Genomic DNA, 19,174 nt, shown 5'->3' with positions numbered 1-19,174 from the left:
GTGTGTGTGTGTAAATGTGTGAGTGTGTGTGTGTGTGTAAATGTGTGTGTGTGTAAATGTGTGTGTGTGTGTAAATGTGTGTGTACATATATATATATATATATATATTTGATTCTCGTCTATATATGAGACTGTCTGCAGTAGAGATCCTACATAGAAGGTAAGTGTGTGTATGAGTGTGTAAATGTTTGTGTGTGTGTGTGTGTGTAAATGTGTGTGTGTAAATGTGTGTGTGTATATATATATATATATATATATGATTCTCGTCTATATATGAGACTGTCTGCATTAGAGATCCTACATAGAAGGTAAGTGTGTGTATGAGTGTGTAAATGAGTGTGTGTGTATATATATATATATATATATATATATATATATATATATATATAATCTGTGTGTATTTGGATATATATGATTCTTGTGTCCATATGATACTGTAAGGACATTCACACATTGTAGTTTTGCAGCAATAATTTTGAAACAGTTTTTGCTGTGCTTTTGTGTAAATAGTGGGAAAACTGATGTGTAGAGTATATAGTGTATATACTGGTATTGTGTGTGTAGACTGTGTAGCAGTATTGTGCGTAGTGTATGTTTCAATATTATAGGCAGTGGCGTAGCTATAGGGGTCGCAATTACGACCGGGCCCTGAAGCCAGGGGGGCCAGCAGCCCCCCGCACCACATCAATAAAAAGTTACTATAGTAACTCGGGCCGCGGGCCCCTGTTACTATAATAACTGACAGTACTTACCCTCCTGGTTCCGGAGCGCAGTGGAGGTCCTGACGTCACAGCGCTATGTGCCGCGCACAACATCGTGATCCTGGATAGTGTTAGGACAGTGCTTCCGCCTAAGGCTGGGTTCACACGACCTATTTTCAGATGTAAACGAGGCGTATTATGCCTCGTTTTACGTCTGAAAATACGGCTACAATACGTCGGCAAACATCTGCCCATTCATTTGTATGGGTTTGCCGACGTACTGTGCAGACAACCTGTCATTTACGCGTCATCGTTTGACAGCTGTCAAACGACGACGCGTAAAAATACAGCCTCGTCAAAAGAAGTGCAGGACACTTATATACATTATATGCAGGACACTTATATACATTATATGCAGGACACTTATATACATTATATGCAGGACACTTATATACATTATATGCAGGACACTTCTTTCAGACGTAATTTGAGCCGTTCTTCATTGAAGTTAATGAAGCACAGCTCAAAATTTACGGCTGTCAGAGAAGCCTCGCAAAATGCGAGGAGGAGCAATTATGGCTGAAACGAGGCAGCTGTTTTCTCCTTGAAAACAGTCTGTCATTTCAGACGTAAAAGCCTGCTACCGTGTGCACATACCCTTAGGGTATGTTCACACGGCGGGGGTCCGTAACGGCTGAAATTACGGGGATGTTTCAGCCTGAAAACATCCCCGTAATTTCAGCCGTACCGGCATGTGCAGGCGCTTGAACGCCGCGTCAATTACGGCCGTAATTAGCGCTGCTATTCATTGGAGTCAATGAATAGCGGCTCCAATTACGGCCAAAGAAGTGACAGGTCACTTCTTCTACGCGGGCGTCTATTTACGCGCCGTCATTTGACAGCGGCGCGTAAATATACGCCTCGTGTGAACAGACAAACGTCTGCCCATTGCTTTCAATGGGCAGATGTTTGTCAGCGCTATTGAGGCGCTATTTTCGGGCGTAATTCGGGGCAAAAACGCCCGATTTACGTCCGTAAATAGGCCGTGTGAACATACCCTTATCCTATCATGTGTGATTCTGTCTGCTGAGCCACTGTATCTAATCCTATCATGTGTGATTCTGTCTGCTGAGCTGCTGTATCTAATCCTATCATGTGTGATACTGTCTGCTGAGCCACTGTATCTAATCCTATCATGTGTGATACTGTCTGCTGAGCTGCTGTATCTAATCCTATCATGTGTGATACTGTCTGCTGAGCCGCTGTATCTAATCCTATCATGTGTGATACTGTCTGCTGGGCCGCTGTATCTAATTCTATCATGTGTGATACTGTCTGCTGAGCCACTGTATCTAATCCTATCATGTGTGATACTGTCTGCTGAGCTGCTGTATCTAATCCTATCATGTGTGATACTGTCTGCTGAGCCGCTGTATCTAATCCTATCATGTGTGATACTGTCTGCTGGGCCGCTGTATCTAATTCTATCATGTGTGATACTGTCTGCTGAGCCGCTGTATCTAATCCTATCATGTGTGATACTGTCTGCTGGGCCGCTGTATCTAATTCTATCATGTGTGATACTGTCTGCTGGGCCACAGTATCTAATCCTATCATGTGTGATACTGTCTGCTGAGCCGCTGTATCTAATCCTATCATGTGTGATACTGTCTGCCGGGCCGCTGTATCTAATCCTATCATGTGTGATACTGTCTGCTGGGCCACAGTATCTAATCCTATCATGTGTGATACTGTCTGCTGAGCCGCTGTATCTAATTCTATCATGTGTGATACTGTCTGCTGAGCTGCTGTATCTAATCCTATCATGTGTGATACTGTCTGCTGAGCCACTGTATCTAATACCATCATGTGTGATACTGTCTGCTGGGCCCTATCTCTAATCCTATTATGTGTAATACTGTCTGCTGAGCCATTGTATCTAATCCTATCATGTGTGATACTGTCTGCTGAGCTGTGTATCTAATCCTATCATGTGTGATACTGTCTGCTCAGCTACTGTATCTAATCCCAACATGTGTGATACTGTCTGCTGGGCCTTATATCTAATCCTATCATGTGTGATACTGTCTGCTGAGCCACTGTATCTAAACCTATCATGTGTGATACTGTCAGCTGAGCCTTTGTATCTAATCCTATCATGTGTAATAATGTCTGCTGAGCTGTGTATCTAATCCTATTATGTGTGAAACTCTGCTGGGCCTTATATCTAATCCCATCAAGTGTGATACTGTCTGCTGGGCCCTATCTCTAATCCTATCATGTGTAATACTGTCTGCTGAGCCACTGTATCTAATCCTATCATGTGTGATAATGTCTGCTGGGCCACAGTATCTAATCCTATCATGTGTGATACTGTCTGCTGAGCCACTGTATCTAATCCCATTATGTGTGATACTGTCTGCTGAGCTACTCTATCTAATCCTATCATGTGTGATACTGTCTGCTGGGCCCTATATCTAATCCTATCATGTGTGATACTGCCTTCCGAGCCACTGTATCTAATCCTATCATGTGTGATACTGTCTGCTGAGCCACTGTATCTAATCCTATCATGTGTGATACTGTCTGTTGAGCCACTGTATCTAATCCTATCATGTGTGATACTGTCTGCTGAGCCACTGTATCTAATCCCATTATGTGTGATACTGTCTGCTGAGCTACTCTATCTAATCCTATCATGTGTGATACTGTCTGCTGAGCCACTGTATCTAATCCTATCATGTGTGATACTGTCTGCTGAGCCACTGTATCTAATCCTATCATGTGTGATACTGTCTGCTGGGCCACTGTATCTAATCCTATCATGTGTGATACTGTCTGCTGAGCTGTGTATCTAATCCTATCATGTGTGATACTGTCTGCTGAGCTGTGTATCTAATCCTATCATGTGTGATACTGTCTGCTGTGCTGTGTATCTAATCCTATCATGTGTGATACTGTCTGCTGAGCTGTGTATCTAATCCTATCATGTATGATACTGTCTGCTGAGCTGTGTATCTAATCCTATCATGTGTGATACTGTGTGCTGAGCTGTGTATCTAATCCCAACATGTGTGATACTGTCTGCTGGGCCCTATATCTAATCCTATCATGTGTGATACTGTCTGCTGAGCCACTGTATCTAATCCTATCATGTGTGATACTGTCTGCTGGGCCACTGTATCTAATCCTATCATGTGTGATACTGTCTGCTGTGCTGTGTATCTAATCCTATCATGTGTGATACTGTCTGCTGAGCCGCCGTATCTAATTATATCATGTGTGATACTGTCTGCTGAGCCCTGTATCTAATCCTATCATGTGATACTGTCTGCTGAGCTGTGTATGTAATCCTATCATGTGTGATACTGTCTGCTGAGCTGTGTATCTAATCCTATCATGTGTGATACTGTCTGCTCAGCTACTGTATCTAATCCCATCATGTGTGATACTGTCTGCTGAGCTGTGTATCTAATCCCAACATGTGTGAAACTCTGCTGGGCCTTATATCTAATCCTATCATGTGTGATACTGTCTGCTGAGCCATTGTATCTAATCCTATCATGTGTGATACTGTCTGCTGAGCTGCTGTATCTAATCCTATCATGTGTGATACTGTCTGCTGAGCCACTGTATCTAATCCCATTATGTGTGATACTGTCTGCTGAGCTACTCTATCTAATCCTATCATGTGTGATACTGTCTGCTGAGCTGTGTATCTAATCCTATCATGTGTGATACTGTCTGCTCAGCTACTGTATCTAATCCTAGCGGCCGGAGCAGGTAAGTTATGTTTGTGTATGTGATGTGTGTGTATGTTAGTGTTATACTGTCTGCTGAGCCACTGTATCTAATCCTATCATGTGTGATACTGTCTGCTGAGCTGTGTATCTAATCCTATCATGTGTGATACTGTCTGCTCAGCTACTGTATCTAATCCCAACATGTGTGAAACTCTGCTGGGCCTTATATCTAATCCTATCATGTGTGATACTGTCTGCTGAGCCACTGTATCTAAACCTATCATGTGTGATACTGTCAGCTGAGCCTTTGTATCTAATCCTATCATGTGTAATAATGTCTGCTGAGCTGTGTATCTAATCCTATTATGTGTGAAACTCTGCTGGGCCTTATATCTAATCCCATCAAGTGTGATACTGTCTGCTGGGCCCTATCTCTAATCCTATCATGTGTAATACTGTCTGCTGAGCCACTGTATCTAATCCTATCATGTGTGATAATGTCTGCTGGGCCACAGTATCTAATCCTATCATGTGTGATACTGTCTGTTGAGCCACTGTATCTAATCCTATCATGTGTGATACTGTCTGCTGAGCCACTGTATCTAATCCCATTATGTGTGATACTGTCTGCTGAGCTACTCTATCTAATCCTATCATGTGTGATACTGTCTGCTGAGCCACTGTATCTAATCCTATCATGTGTGATACTGTCTGCTGAGCTGTGTATCTAATCCTATCATGTGTGATACTGTCTGCTGAGCTGTGTATCTAATCCTATCATGTGTGATACTGTCTGCTGTGCTGTGTATCTAATCCTATCATGTGTGATACTGTCTGCTGAGCTGTGTATCTAATCCCAACATGTGTGATACTGTCTGCTGGGCCCTATATCTAATCCTATCATGTGTGATACTGTCTGCTGAGCCACTGTATCTAATCCTATCATGTGTGATACTGTCTGCTGGGCCACTGTATCTAATCCTATCATGTGTGATACTGTTGTCAGGGATCATTACTATGTATATTGTCTGAAAAATATTATCCTCACACATATGTATATACATTTCAGTTCTTTGTGTAATATACTGATATATATAACAAGTTCTTTGTTCATGTCGGACACACCTATGGAAGACACCGCCCCCTGGAATGCAAAGAGGAGTGTGCAGAAGAATGTATAGCAAAAGTTACAGCAGAAGAGCCAATGGAATTCAAGCAAGTCACACATCTATAGGGAGGGGCATGTGTCTTCTCTGTGTGTGTTTCTTTGTTCTGAATAAAGTTCAGTTGCTCCTGGCTGACATTGAAGCTGTACCTCAGACATTTGTGTGATGTACTTCTCTCCAGGCATGCCTTCAGCTTTCAATTTACAGAGGTGGTTATTCGGTGTGAAATACGGACCTGACATTTGGCACCCCAGATGGGACCTCACTCGAGGAAATATCAAAATCCGGACAATCGACAATCACAGGGTGAAACAGATAACTCAAAGTTGCCCACTGAAGGAATTTGATCACCTCCGCAATAACACGGTAAGCGAATTGATTTTATAAATCTTCGTCTTATCTGTGTTAGTGGACAGTCTTGTGGCGATCTGTAGAACCCTTTTGTTGATTTCCTGGACTATCTCAGGCGACAGAGGTGATATTTTCCGCTGTGAGGTAAAAAACCTGTGAGACCTTAGTCGCGCCCGACTAACCATCCTCTGGGTAATTAGGGACTAGATAGAAAATACGCGGGCACAATATATATGTGTGATAAGTCGTGGATAGTATTATAACCTGTCTTATACAGGGGCACGCGGGCATAAGTACATGTGTGATAAGTCGTGGATAGGCACGCGGGCATAAGTACATGTGTGATAAGACGTGAGACGCGGGCACGCGGGGTGCAATGATGCACTGATAAGACGTGTGATAAGACGTGAGACAAAAACACTGATAAGTCGTGTGATAAGGCATGCGGGGTGTATAAACTGAAAAAAAACAAACTAAAAAAAACAAACTGTTAAGTCGTGTATTAAATTGTAAGTAATATAGTGGCCAGACAAGAGAGTTGTAGACCGAAAATTGTTATATAAGTTACGTGTATAATATAGACTGTTAGAATGGATGGTTTACGGTCCATATTCAAATCATCAGGATCACCCGATCCTATTCATGATTTGGTGAAGTGAATGGAAGTTAGGAATAAGAAAGGTATTGTATGTTATATGTATTAGAAAACACAGGACCAGCCGACGCCCGGTAATGGTGTCCGTAACCTCATGTTGAGTGTGTCCTCATTGTGGGTGGGGAACCCCCCCCCCCTTCACAGCTGCGCAATGTGTTTCCAATGGGAGAGGCTGCCCCCCACCACCCACCCCTGGTGTGGCCACGCCCGGCCCAACCAAATCAGTATGAAATAATCACCTTGTTAACTTTGTCATTTGTAGTGTTTTTTTCTATTTACAGAAGTTCCAGTCTAGTTCACTGATGAAACAACACGTCATCATAATATAGAGATGGTGGCCGACAGATTGTATGGTTAAACATTAACGTAGATAATTCCTATACAATGGTGTGATGAATGATTGCAGATACGTATGTTGTTTTGCCGGCATTGAAAGTGTTAAGATTGTGAGAAGCTGTGAGAAGTTGTGAGAAATGAGTGTGTGACCCCCCTCCCTCTCCCCTGTAGTGTGCTGTGTTTGGGAGGAGGAGGGGGGCTGACTGGGTGCAGTCTGCAGGGCTGATGGGACAAAGGGATTTCAATATGCACTGCTGATATATATATATCAGTAATGTCTACAAACCGAAATAAATTTCTTCTCTTTTGCGCATGCGCTGTTGTTTATAAAAGTTACGATATTTATGTGATCAGATTTCATGTGTTTTGATGTTAATTCAGATGTATTAAACTACAGATACTGTGAGACACGGGGTTTTGAAAATGTATGTGCCCCCCACCGTTCCCTATTTATATATACAGTTTATTGGTTTGCAGTAATTAATGTTATCAGAGATAATATTTTTTGTTTTATTGAATAACTAACTACAATTGTTTTGTTTTTGATTTCACACATGAGTTGTGTCATTGTAAAGATCAAATGTATTTTCGTCAGGAAAAAGTCATTTTTGTTTCAGGCTGTTGCACATTACAGGGGGTTAAACTAGTGCCAGACTTTGTTATGTTGAGATGTAGTTTTGAACTCTGCTACATTACTTTCGCAGAGTCCACAAAGGGGGGAAGGGTGAAGGGACTGATCAGGTACAATTTTGGTTTGTTTTGAGTTAATTAATTTGGTTTCAGGAGATCTAAAAATGTGTAAGAGACCATCTCCCACCAGCAAATTTACACAGGAGGCAGAGGTGACGTCACTCACACGAGTCTTTATGGATTTAGATGAGGGAGAAGGCAAAACAAAAATTGTCTGGACATTGTTAATTTGATGTAAAGTTTTTGGGAATGTTTTCTTTTTATTTGTTTTTGTATTAAGCAAGTATTTGCAGAACCTGATAAAAGTGAGATTCTCAAAGTATTCTGGATTATCAGATGAGTGTGGAGAAGTGTATAACATTTGGTTTTATTTTAGAGGATGAAGACGCCACCCCTTTGAGATGTTCTATCTATATGTGACATGGGTTTTTAATGTAAATTTGTAATAAAGAGATTTTATTATACAGTATGTACAAGCCGGGATACGAGGCACCAGGTAAATTACCCAGAAACCACTCTCACCTTCTTGTTCATCTCAAGGAGTGGAGCTGGAGGTGCTCGCTGAGGCTTGTAACCTGGCAGAAGGTAAGACGGCCGACATTTACACTGACTCTGGGTACGCTTTTGGCATCGCCCACAATTATGGGCCCATTGGTAGTAGGAACTTTATTGGATCATCGGGTAAGCCAATTGAGAGAGCGAGAGAAGACAGAACTGACAACAAGGGTATGTGCGGCCAGGTATCAGTAAATTGGCTTGTCCCTGGATACAATAATGCCACCGCTAGGTTTGTAGCAGCCGGCGTGATGTGCGCACGGCATGACATAGGTAAAACAGCAAAGGTACCTGTGAAGCCCGGCCAGATTACCCGTCCCAGCGACTGCAGAACATACAACTACCCGAGGTAGAAGTGTATGACAAAGTGCTCATGTGTGTAGACCTGTTCTCAGGGGGGGCCTGAAGCCCGGCCTGTATTTTCCCCACTACAGACGTTGTGTGTAAGTGACAGGGGAACAATGTTATCCCAAGTATTGAACTGGTGTTTGTACAATGATAAGATGTCAGCAGTTCTCTAGACATTGTCCCAAGGTTAGTTTGATTAATAACTGTATTTAAGAAGGGTTGTGGGAATATTAAATATTGAGGTTAAGTTTTATGTAAAGTTCTGGACCAGCCTTAGCATTGGACTATTAGAGTCATGCGTCAGATAAAAGGTACAGAAGTGGGATATTCCCATTAGAAAACATTTTTATTTATTTATTTTTATTTTTGTTGTGAAAGGGAAATTTTAGAGCAGAGAATTCTGTGCAGTGTATATGTGTATGTATAGATATGTATATAAAGAAAGAGAATCAGTTTGTAAGTTTTAGTTACTGACCAGTGTGAACGTTTAATGTAAAGATGTTATTTGTTAATGTTTTTCTTCAATTGAATTATCTGATTAAGATCAATTAATGTTTATGCAATGAAAAAGCTTGTTCTCCACAGGAAGTGTCCAACTGGGAGCGGAAGGCGTGAGAACCAGATTCTAACAGAATGTGGACGGATAAAGGAAGGTGAACGGTGGCACCCAATTCACTCTTGATGGCACTTGTTTTGATGGTGTATGACCTCACATATGCCCCAAGACTGCAAGGATCGATTTGGTAAGATCTAATTGGTATGTCCCAGGTTTTACAGCTGTCGCTGCTAAATTCTGTTAGAGCTGTTTGATTTGCCTACAGAACAGTCCTGGCAGACCGGTGCCAACCTTATCATACCCGCCTCCCACGAAGAGAACCGACCTTGAGAGGCCTTCCCAGGTAGAACGAACCAGGTTAGAGTAAGAAAAAATAGGTTTAAGACGCTTGTCAGATAAACATGTGGAATCTGTGTATCTTTCTGTGAGGTGGAGATGTTCCAGGCAATCAGCTGAGATCAAGGTACAAATCCTGCTGAAAGGGTATCACCAAGTGCAAATGAAATGTACCCAATAATTACACATCTTCTAGGTGCCCTGTCCATTGTAACAGAGAAGTTTTTCCTTATATAAAGGTGTTTGATGTCATTTAGGGGCCTGACATTATTGTATGTACTTAGAACAACGTTTATAGTGTATGCGGATGATGTTATCACCAGATTAGTATTTATTTTAACAATTGACAAGAGTTGGGGGTCCCCAGCAATTGCCAGTAAATATGAACTAAAAGACTTTTAACACGATGAACTCCATCACTGAGATACGGCAGGCACAGCCTGAGCCAGTACAACGCGTTTATCATGAACTGACGGCAGTGTCACAATTCTAAGCGGCCGCCCAGACGAGTAACTTGCCAGAGGAAGAGTACAGATGCGGAGGGTTTGATAGTCACAATACAACTCCACTAATCCGCCTACGTGGGATCTCACCCCAGGCTCACAACATGAGGTGCTATGTACAGCCTGATGACGTAAACCAAAGGAGACGGTGTCGGACAGATGAGAAGGACCAAACCAAGTCCTGATGACATCAGCAAAGTAAAGACCAAAGACCTGAGTGAATCCGACAGCAGGATCAAGTGTTTTGATAAGTGACCAGGAGGGGGTAATAATAACTCCCCCACTGGACACCAACGTAGTCTGACTCCACAATTGTGTGGGTTACCCTGAGGGTGACAGTCAGTGAAGAGCAGAAGACAGGAGAAGAAGAAGATGATGGTGTACAGGACTGGCAATGAACTGATGGGACCCGAGACCTGAGGGTGATAGCATGAGATTGGTGATAGCATTATGTTATTAGCTGAGGCCCTATTGTTTATAATGTCTGAGGTTTATAATTATAATGTGTGTAAATATGCCACGGTGCTGCAAATTACAATCTGAGGAGTTTTATGTGAAGGTCACTGTGCTGCCCATGACCTGTCATATCTGCAGGGGTAAAGTCCCATTAGGACAGTAAGTGACAGTGCGACAATTATTACTGTTAATAAAAATGTAGACCGGATTAATATATATATATATATATTACAACCAGCAGTGGTTTGTAGATTATATCAAGACAACCATCCTGTATCCAGAGGAGAATAGGGAAAGTTAGGACCACTCCGACACCTTGGAAGTCCAGGTACAAAGGGGGGTTACTCATCAGGAGTAGCTCGTCTCAAGCTGGTGAAGAAATCCAAAACCCCTACCCGCCTGGTTCGAGTGGTCAGTGGTAGGTTGCTAGGCAAGACTCAGGGATAGAGTAATAATATTTTTAGGGGGGACTGTCAGGGATCATTACTATGTATATTGTCTGAAAAATATTATCCTCACACATATGTATATACATTTCAGTTCTTTGTGTAATATACTGATATATATAACAAGTTCTTTGTTCATGTCGGACACACCTATGGAAGACACCGCCCCCTGGAATGCAAAGAGGAGTGTGCAGAAGAATGTATAGCAAAAGTTACAGCAGAAGAGCCAATGGAATTCAAGCAAGTCACACATCTATAGGGAGGGGCATGTGTCTTCTCTGTGTGTGTTTCTTTGTTCTGAATAAAGTTCAGTTGCTCCTGGCTGACATTGAAGCTGTACCTCAGACATTTGTGTGATGTACTTCTCTCCAGGCATGCCTTCAGCTTTCAATTTACAGAGGTGGTTATTCGGTGTGAAATACGGACCTGACACTGTCTGCTGAGCCACTGTATCTAATCCTATCATGTGTGATACTGTCTGCTGAGCCACTGTATCTAATCCCATTATGTGTGATACTGTCTGCTGAGCTACTCTATCTAATCCTATCATGTGTGATACTGTCTGCTGGGCCCTATATCTAATCCTATCATGTGTGATACTGCCTTCCGAGCCACTGTATCTAATCCTATCATGTGTGATACTGTCTGCTGAGCCACTGTATCTAATCCTATCATGTGTGATACTGTCTGCTGAGCCTCTGTATCTAATCCTATCATGTGTGATACTGTCTGCTGAGCTGTGTATCTAATCCTATCATGTATGATACTGTCTGCTGAGCTGTGTATCTAATCCTATCATGTGTGATACTGTGTGCTGAGCTGTGTATCTAATCCCAACATGTGTGATACTGTCTGCTGGGCCCTATATCTAATCCTATCATGTGTGATACTGCCTGCTGGGCCACTGTATCTAATCCTATCATGTGTGATACTGTCTGCTGGGCCACTGTATCTAATCCTATCATGTGTGATACTGTCTGCTGAGCCACTGTATCTAATCCTATCATGTGTGATACTGTCTGCTGAGCCACTGTATCTAATCCCATTATGTGTGATACTGTCTGCTGAGCTACTCTATCTAATCCTATCATGTGTGATACTGTCTGCTGGGCCCTATAGCTAATCCTATCATGTGTGATACTGTCTGCTGGGCCCTATATCTAATCCTATCATGTGTGATACTGTCTGCTGAGCTGTGTATATAATCCTATCATGTGTGATACTGTCTGCTGGGCCCTATATCTAATCCTATCATGTGTGATACTGCCTTCCGAGCCACTGTATCTAATCCTATCATGTGTGATACTGCATTCCGAGCCACTGTATCTAATCCTATCATGTGTGATACTGTCTGCTGAGCCACTGTATCTAATCCTATCATGTGTGATACTGTCTTCTGAGCCAATGTATCCTATCCATAGTTTATAGGGTCGTAGTTCTATAGATTTGCTGTCTCCTATACACACACACACACACACACACATGTTTTTGGGTAGACACATATATATTGGGGCTATTTCCCCTGACATTTTAAGTCCTTAGTGACGCCCCTGGCTGCTAGTGCGCATTGTCGGGTCACTTAGGAGACCCAGCGATGCAGCTGAAAGCTGCAGACTGTCGGCCATGAGAAGTTTGCGGGTGGGGGGGGACCCAATAAGAACTTTTGCATCGGGGCCCATGAGCCTTTAGCTATGCCCCTGATTATAGGTGTATGCAGTATATAGCGGTATTATATGTGAGTGTAGTATATAGCAGTATAATAGGTGTGCAGTGAATATAATGGTACTATATGTCTACGGTTATAGCAGTATTTTTTATACAAACAATATGTAGTGGTATTATATGTGTACACACCTATAACACCGCTACATAGTGTACAGAGTATAAAGTGATTTGATTAGTTATACTTGCAGCATATGTTGGACTCTATATGTACAATATATGGCAGCATTATATATATATATATATATATATATATACACACACAATACATGGGGGTATTATTCAGTCACTATGTGGTTATGCTGTGGTGGTATTATTCAGTATCAGTATGGTGGTATTATTCAGTCACTATGTGGTTATGGTGTGGTGGTATTATTCAGTAACAGTATGGGGGTATTATTCAGTCACTATGTGGTTATGGTGTGGTGGTATTATTCAGTAACAGTATGGGGGTATTATTCAGTCACTATGTGGTTATGGTGTGGTGGTATTATTCAGTAACAGTATGAGGGTATTATTCAGTCACTATGTGGTCATGGTGTGGCGGTATTATTCAGTAACTGTATGGGGTATTATTCAGTCACTATGTGGTTATGGTGTGGTGGTATTATTCAGTATCAGTACGGGGTATTATTCAGTCACTATGTGGTTATGGTGTGGTGATATTAATCAGTAACAGTATGGGGGTATTATTCAGTCACTATGTGGTTATGGTGTGGGGGTATTATTCAGTAACAGTATGGGGGTATTATTCAGTCACTATGTGGTTATGGTGTGGTGGTATTATTCAGTAACAGTATGATATTATTATTCAGTCACTATGTGGTTATGGTGTGGCGGTGTTATTCAGTATCAGTATGGTGGTATTATTCAGTCACTATGTGGTTATGGTGAGGAGGTATTATTCAGTAACAGTATGAGGGTATTATTCAGTCACTATGTGGTTATGGTGTGGTGGTATTATTCAGTATCAGTATGGGGGTATTATTCAGTCACTATGTGGTTCTGGTGTGGAGGTATTATTCAGTAACAGTATGGGGGTATTATTCAGTTACTATGTGGTTACGGTGTGGCGGTATTATTCAGTAACAGTATGGTGGTATTATTCAGTCACTATGTGGTTATGGTGTGGTGGTATTATTCAGTATCAGTACGGGGTATTATTCAGTCACTATGTGGTTATGGTGTGGTGATATTAATCAGTAACAGTATGGGGGTATTATTCAGTCACTATGTGGTTATGGTGTGGGGGTATTATTCAGTAACAGTATGGGGGTATTATTCAGTCACTATGTGGTTATGGTGTGGTGGTATTATTCAGTAACAGTATGATATTATTATTCAGTCACTATGTGGTTATGGTGTGGCGGTGTTATTCAGTATCAGTATGGTGGTATTATTCAGTCACTATGTGGTTATGGTGAGGAGGTATTATTCAGTAACAGTATGAGGGTATTATTCAGTCACTATGTGGTTATGGTGTGGTGGTATTATTCAGTATCAGTATGGGGGTATTATTCAGTCACTATGTGGTTCTGGTGTGGAGGTATTATTCAGTAACAGTATGGGGGTATTATTCAGTCACTATGTGGTTACGGTGTGGAGGTATTATTCAGTAACAGTATGGGGGTATTATTCAGTCACTATGTGGTTACGGTGTGGCGGTATTATTCAGTAACAGTATGGTGGTATTATTCAGTCACTATGTGGTTATGGTGTGGCGGTGTTATTCAGTAACAGTATGGGGGTATTATTCAGTCACTATGTGGTTATGGTGTGGCAGTATTATTCAGTAACAGTATGGGGGTATTATTCAGTCACTATGTGGTTATGGTGTGGTGGTATTATTCAGTATCAGTATGGGGGTATTATTCAGTCACTATGTGGTTATGGTGAGGAGGTATTATTCAGTAACAGTATGAGGGTATTATTCAGTCACTATGTGGTTATGGTGTGGTGGTATTATTCAGTATCAGTATGGGGGTATTATTCAGTCACTATGTGGTTATGGTGTGTTGGTATTATTCAGTAACAGTATGGTGGTATTATTCAGTCACTATGTTGTTATGGTGTGGAGGTATTATTCAGTATCAGTATGGGGGTATTATTCAGTCACTATGTGGTTATGGTGTGGGGGTATTACTCAGTAAAAGTATGGTGGTATTATTCAGTCACTATGTGGTTATGGTGTGGGGGTATTATTCAGTAACAGTATGAGGGTATTATTCAGTCACTATGTGGTTATGGTGTGGTGGTATTATTCAGTAACAGTATGGGGGTATTATTCAGTCACTATGTGGTTATGATGTGGAGGTATTATTCAGTAACAGTATGGGGGTATTATTCAGTCACTATGTGGTCATGGTGTGGAGGTATTATTCAGTAACAGTATGGGGGTATTATTCAGTCACTATGTGGTTATGGTGTGGTGGTATTATTCAGTATCAGTATGAGGGTATTATTCAGTCACTATGTGGTTATGGTGTGGTGGTATTATTCAGTAACAGTATTGGGGTATTATTCAGTCACTATGTTGTTATGGTGTGGCGGTATTATTCAGTAACTGTATGGGTGTATTATTCAGTCACTATGTGGTTATGGTGTGGTGGTATTATTCAGTAACAGTATGGTGGTATTATTCAGTCACTATGTGGTTATGGTGTGGTGGTATTATTCAGTAACAGTATGGGGGTATTATTCAGTCACTATGTGGTAATGGTGTGGTGGTATTAATCAGTAACAGTATGGTGGTATTATTCAGTCACTATGTGGTTATGGTGTGGTGGTATTATTCAGTATCAGTACGGGGGTATTATTCAGTCACTATGTGGTTATGCTGTGGTGGTATTATTCAGTAACAGTATAGTGGTATTATTCAGTCACTATGTGGTCATGGTGTGGCGGTATTATTCAGTAACTGTATGGGGGTATTATTCAGTCACTATGTGGTTATGGTGTGGAGGTATTATTCAGTAACAGTATGGGGGTATTATTCAGTCACTATGTGGTTATGGTGTGTTGGTATTATTCAGTAACAGTATGGTGGTATTATTCAGTCACTATGTTGTTATGGTGTGGAGGTATTATTCAGTATCAGTATGGGGGTATTATTCAGTCACTATGTGGTTATGGTGTGGGGGTATTACTCAGTAACAGTATGGTGGTATTATTCAGTCACTATGTGGTTATGGTGTGGGGGTATTATTCAGTAACAGTATGAGGGTATTATTCAGTCACTATGTGGTTATGGTGTGGTGGTATTATTCAGTAACAGTATGGGGGTATTATTCAGTCACTATGTGGTTATGATGTGGAGGTATTATTCAGTAACAGTATGGGGGTATTATTCAGTCACTATGTGGTCATGGTGTGGAGGTATTATTCAGTAACAGTATGGGGGTATTATTCAGTCACTATGTGGTTATGGTGTGGTGGTATTATTCAGTATCAGTATGAGGGTATTATTCAGTCACTATGTGGTTATGGTGTGGTGGTATTATTCAGTAACAGTATTGGGGTATTATTCAGTCACTATGTTGTTATGGTGTGGCGGTATTATTCAGTAACTGTATGGGGGTATTATTCAGTCACTATGTGGTTATGGTGTGGTGGTATTATTCAGTAACAGTATGGTGGTATTATTCAGTCACTATGTGGTTATGGTGTGGTGGTATTATTCAGTAACAGTATGGGGGTATTATTCAGTCACTATGTGGTGATGGTGTGGTGGTATTATTCAGTATCAGTACGGGGGTATTATTCAGTCACTATGTGGTTATGCTGTGGTGGTATTATTCAGTAACAGTATAGTGGTATTATTCAGTCACTATGTGGTCATGGTGTGGCGGTATTATTCAGTAACTGTATGGGGGTATTATTCAGTCACTATGTGGTTATGGTGTGGTGGTATTATTCAGTAACAGTATGGTGGTATTATTCAGTCACTATGTGGTTATGCTGTGGTGGTATTATTCAGTAACAGTATGGTGGTATTATTCAGTCACTATGTGGTTATGGTGTGGTGGTATTATTCAGTAACAGTATGGTGGTATTATTCAGTCACTATGTGGTTATGGTGTGGTGGTATTATTCAGTAACAGTATGGGGGTATTATTCAGTCACTATGTGGTTATGGTGTGGAGGTATTATTCAGTAACAGTATGGTGGTATTATTCAGTCACTATGTGGTTATGCTGTGGTGGTATTATTCAGTAACAGTATAGTGGTATTATTCAGTCACTATGTGGTCATGGTGTGGCGGTATTATTCAGTAACTGTATGGGGGTATTATTCAGTCACTATGTGGTTATGGTGTGGAGGTATTATTCAGTAACAGTATGGGGGTATTATTCAGTCACTATGTGATTATGCTGTGGTGGTATTACTCAGTAACAGTATGGGGGTATTATTCAGAAACAGTATGGGGGTATTATTCAGTAACAGTATGGAGGTATTCAGTAACAGTATTGATGTATTATTCAGTATCAGTATGGGGGTATTATTCAGTCACTATGTGGTTATGGTGTGGGGGTATTATTCAGTAACAGTATGGGGGTATTATTCAGTCACTATGTGGTTATGGTGTGGTGGTATTATTCAGTAACAGTATGGGGGTATTATTCAGTCACTATGTGGTTATGGTGTGGTGGTGGCCTAAGACCACCATCCTTCTTCCCTACGAAGAAGAAGCCAGCACCTACCGGAGAAGTAGAGGGGCGAATGTAAACCTTGGCTAGGCATTCCTGGATATACTCTTTCATGGCTTCACGTTCGGGACAAGAGAGATTAAATATCCTACCCTTAGGGAGCTTAGCTCCTGGTACCAAATCGATTGTGCAATCGTATTCTCTATGAGGAGGTAACACTTCGGAGGCTTTTTTAGAAAAAACATCAGCGAAGTCCTGAATAAACTCAGGTAGAGTGTTCACCTCCTCAGGGAGAGAAATAAAATTAACAGAAAAACATGACGTCATGCATTCATTACCCCATTTGGTAAGATCCCCAGTATTCCAGTTAAACGTGGGATTATACATCTGCAACCAGGGAAGGCCTAAAACCAAATCGGACGATAATCCCTGCATCACCAGTACAGAGCACTGCTCCAAATGCATGGAGCCAACAATGAGTTCAAAAACAGGGGTATGCTGCGTAAAAAAACCATTAGCAAGTGGAGTGGAGTCGATACCCACTACCGGGACAAGTTTAGGCAAATCAATCAATGGCATAGCTAGAGACATAGCAAATTCCACAGACATAATATTAGCAGAAGACCCTGAATCCACGAAGGCACTGCCGGTAGCAGACCTACTCTCAAAAGCGAGCTGAAAGTGAAGCAAGATCTTATTAGGTTTCATATTTACGGGAAATACCTGTGCGTCCAAGTAACCTCCCCGATGGTAACTTAGGCGCGGAAGTTCTTCTGGCTGCTTATTCTTACGCCTAGGACAGTTGTTTGTCATACCCACAGTAGAAGCAGAGACCATTCTTCCTGCGGAGCTCTCTACGTTGTTGGGGAGACACGGAGGCCCCGAATTGCATTGGTTCATCCAAGTTTTCCGTGGAAGAGCGAAGCAATGGAACCTCGGGTGCCATCATGGGGGAGCCAGAGGAGAAAGCACAAAAGCATTCAAGTCGTCGTTTCCTGAGAAGTCGGTAAAGACGTACCGCTAAAGCCATAACCTGATCTAGAGAGTCTGAAGAGGGATAGCTAACTAACAGGTCTTTCAGGGCGTCGACAGACCCAATCTAAACTGGCACCTCAAGGCAGGGTCATTCCACCGAGAAGCTACACACCACTTCCTAAAGTCAGAACAGTACTCCTCAACGGGTCTCTTACCCTGACGTAAGGTCACCAGCTGACTCTCGGCAAAGGCAGTCTTGTCAGTCTCGTCATATATGAGCCCGAGAGCAGAAAAAAAAGATCAACAGAGGAAAGTTCAGGGGCATCAGGAGCCAAGGAGAAGGCCCATTCTTGGGGCCCATCCTGGAACATAATTATACCCACTCGCTGGCTCTCAGAACCTGAGGAGTGGGGACTTAGGCGGAAATAGAGCCTACAACTCTCCCGAAAGGAGAAAAAAGTCTTCCGATCCCCTGAGAACCGGTCAAGCAACTTGAGGTGGGGTTCAATAGGTGAGGTGGGCCTCTGAGCCAGGGCTTTGACCTGTAGGGAGAGGCCCTGCATTTGCTGAGCCAGGGTCTCAAGGGGGTCCATAGTTGTGTCAAGGGACCAGGGTAGAAAAGGTATATGGGCCTGTGATTATGTAATGATGGGGTAGGGAAACAGACAAGTGAGCCCTAATCTACCCGCCACTCAGTATCTGCCTACTTGCACGGCCCGTCCTAGGCGATGGCGTACAACTGGGCGACGGTCCCTACGCTCAATATGTGCACGACAGACAAACCGACAAGGGTACACAGAAGCTAAGGGAAATGGGGCAGTTGCCCACGGCAACACCGTGAGCAGCAGGCGTAGTGAACGAGCTGAGTCAAACCAGGAGTGTACGAGGTACCAAACACAGAGCAGGAGCGTACTCAGTAAAGCCAGGGTCAAAATGAAGCAAGGTCAATAATAATAATAGCAGGAGCAGCAGAGCCAGGAAACAGGAAA

The sequence above is a fragment of the Rhinoderma darwinii genome (genome assembly GCF_050947455.1).
Source record: "Rhinoderma darwinii isolate aRhiDar2 chromosome 11 unlocalized genomic scaffold, aRhiDar2.hap1 SUPER_11_unloc_17, whole genome shotgun sequence".
NCBI lineage: Eukaryota > Metazoa > Chordata > Amphibia > Anura > Rhinodermatidae > Rhinoderma > Rhinoderma darwinii.
The sequence above is the reverse complement of the archived record's forward strand: the minus strand, read 5'-3'. Positions refer to the sequence as shown.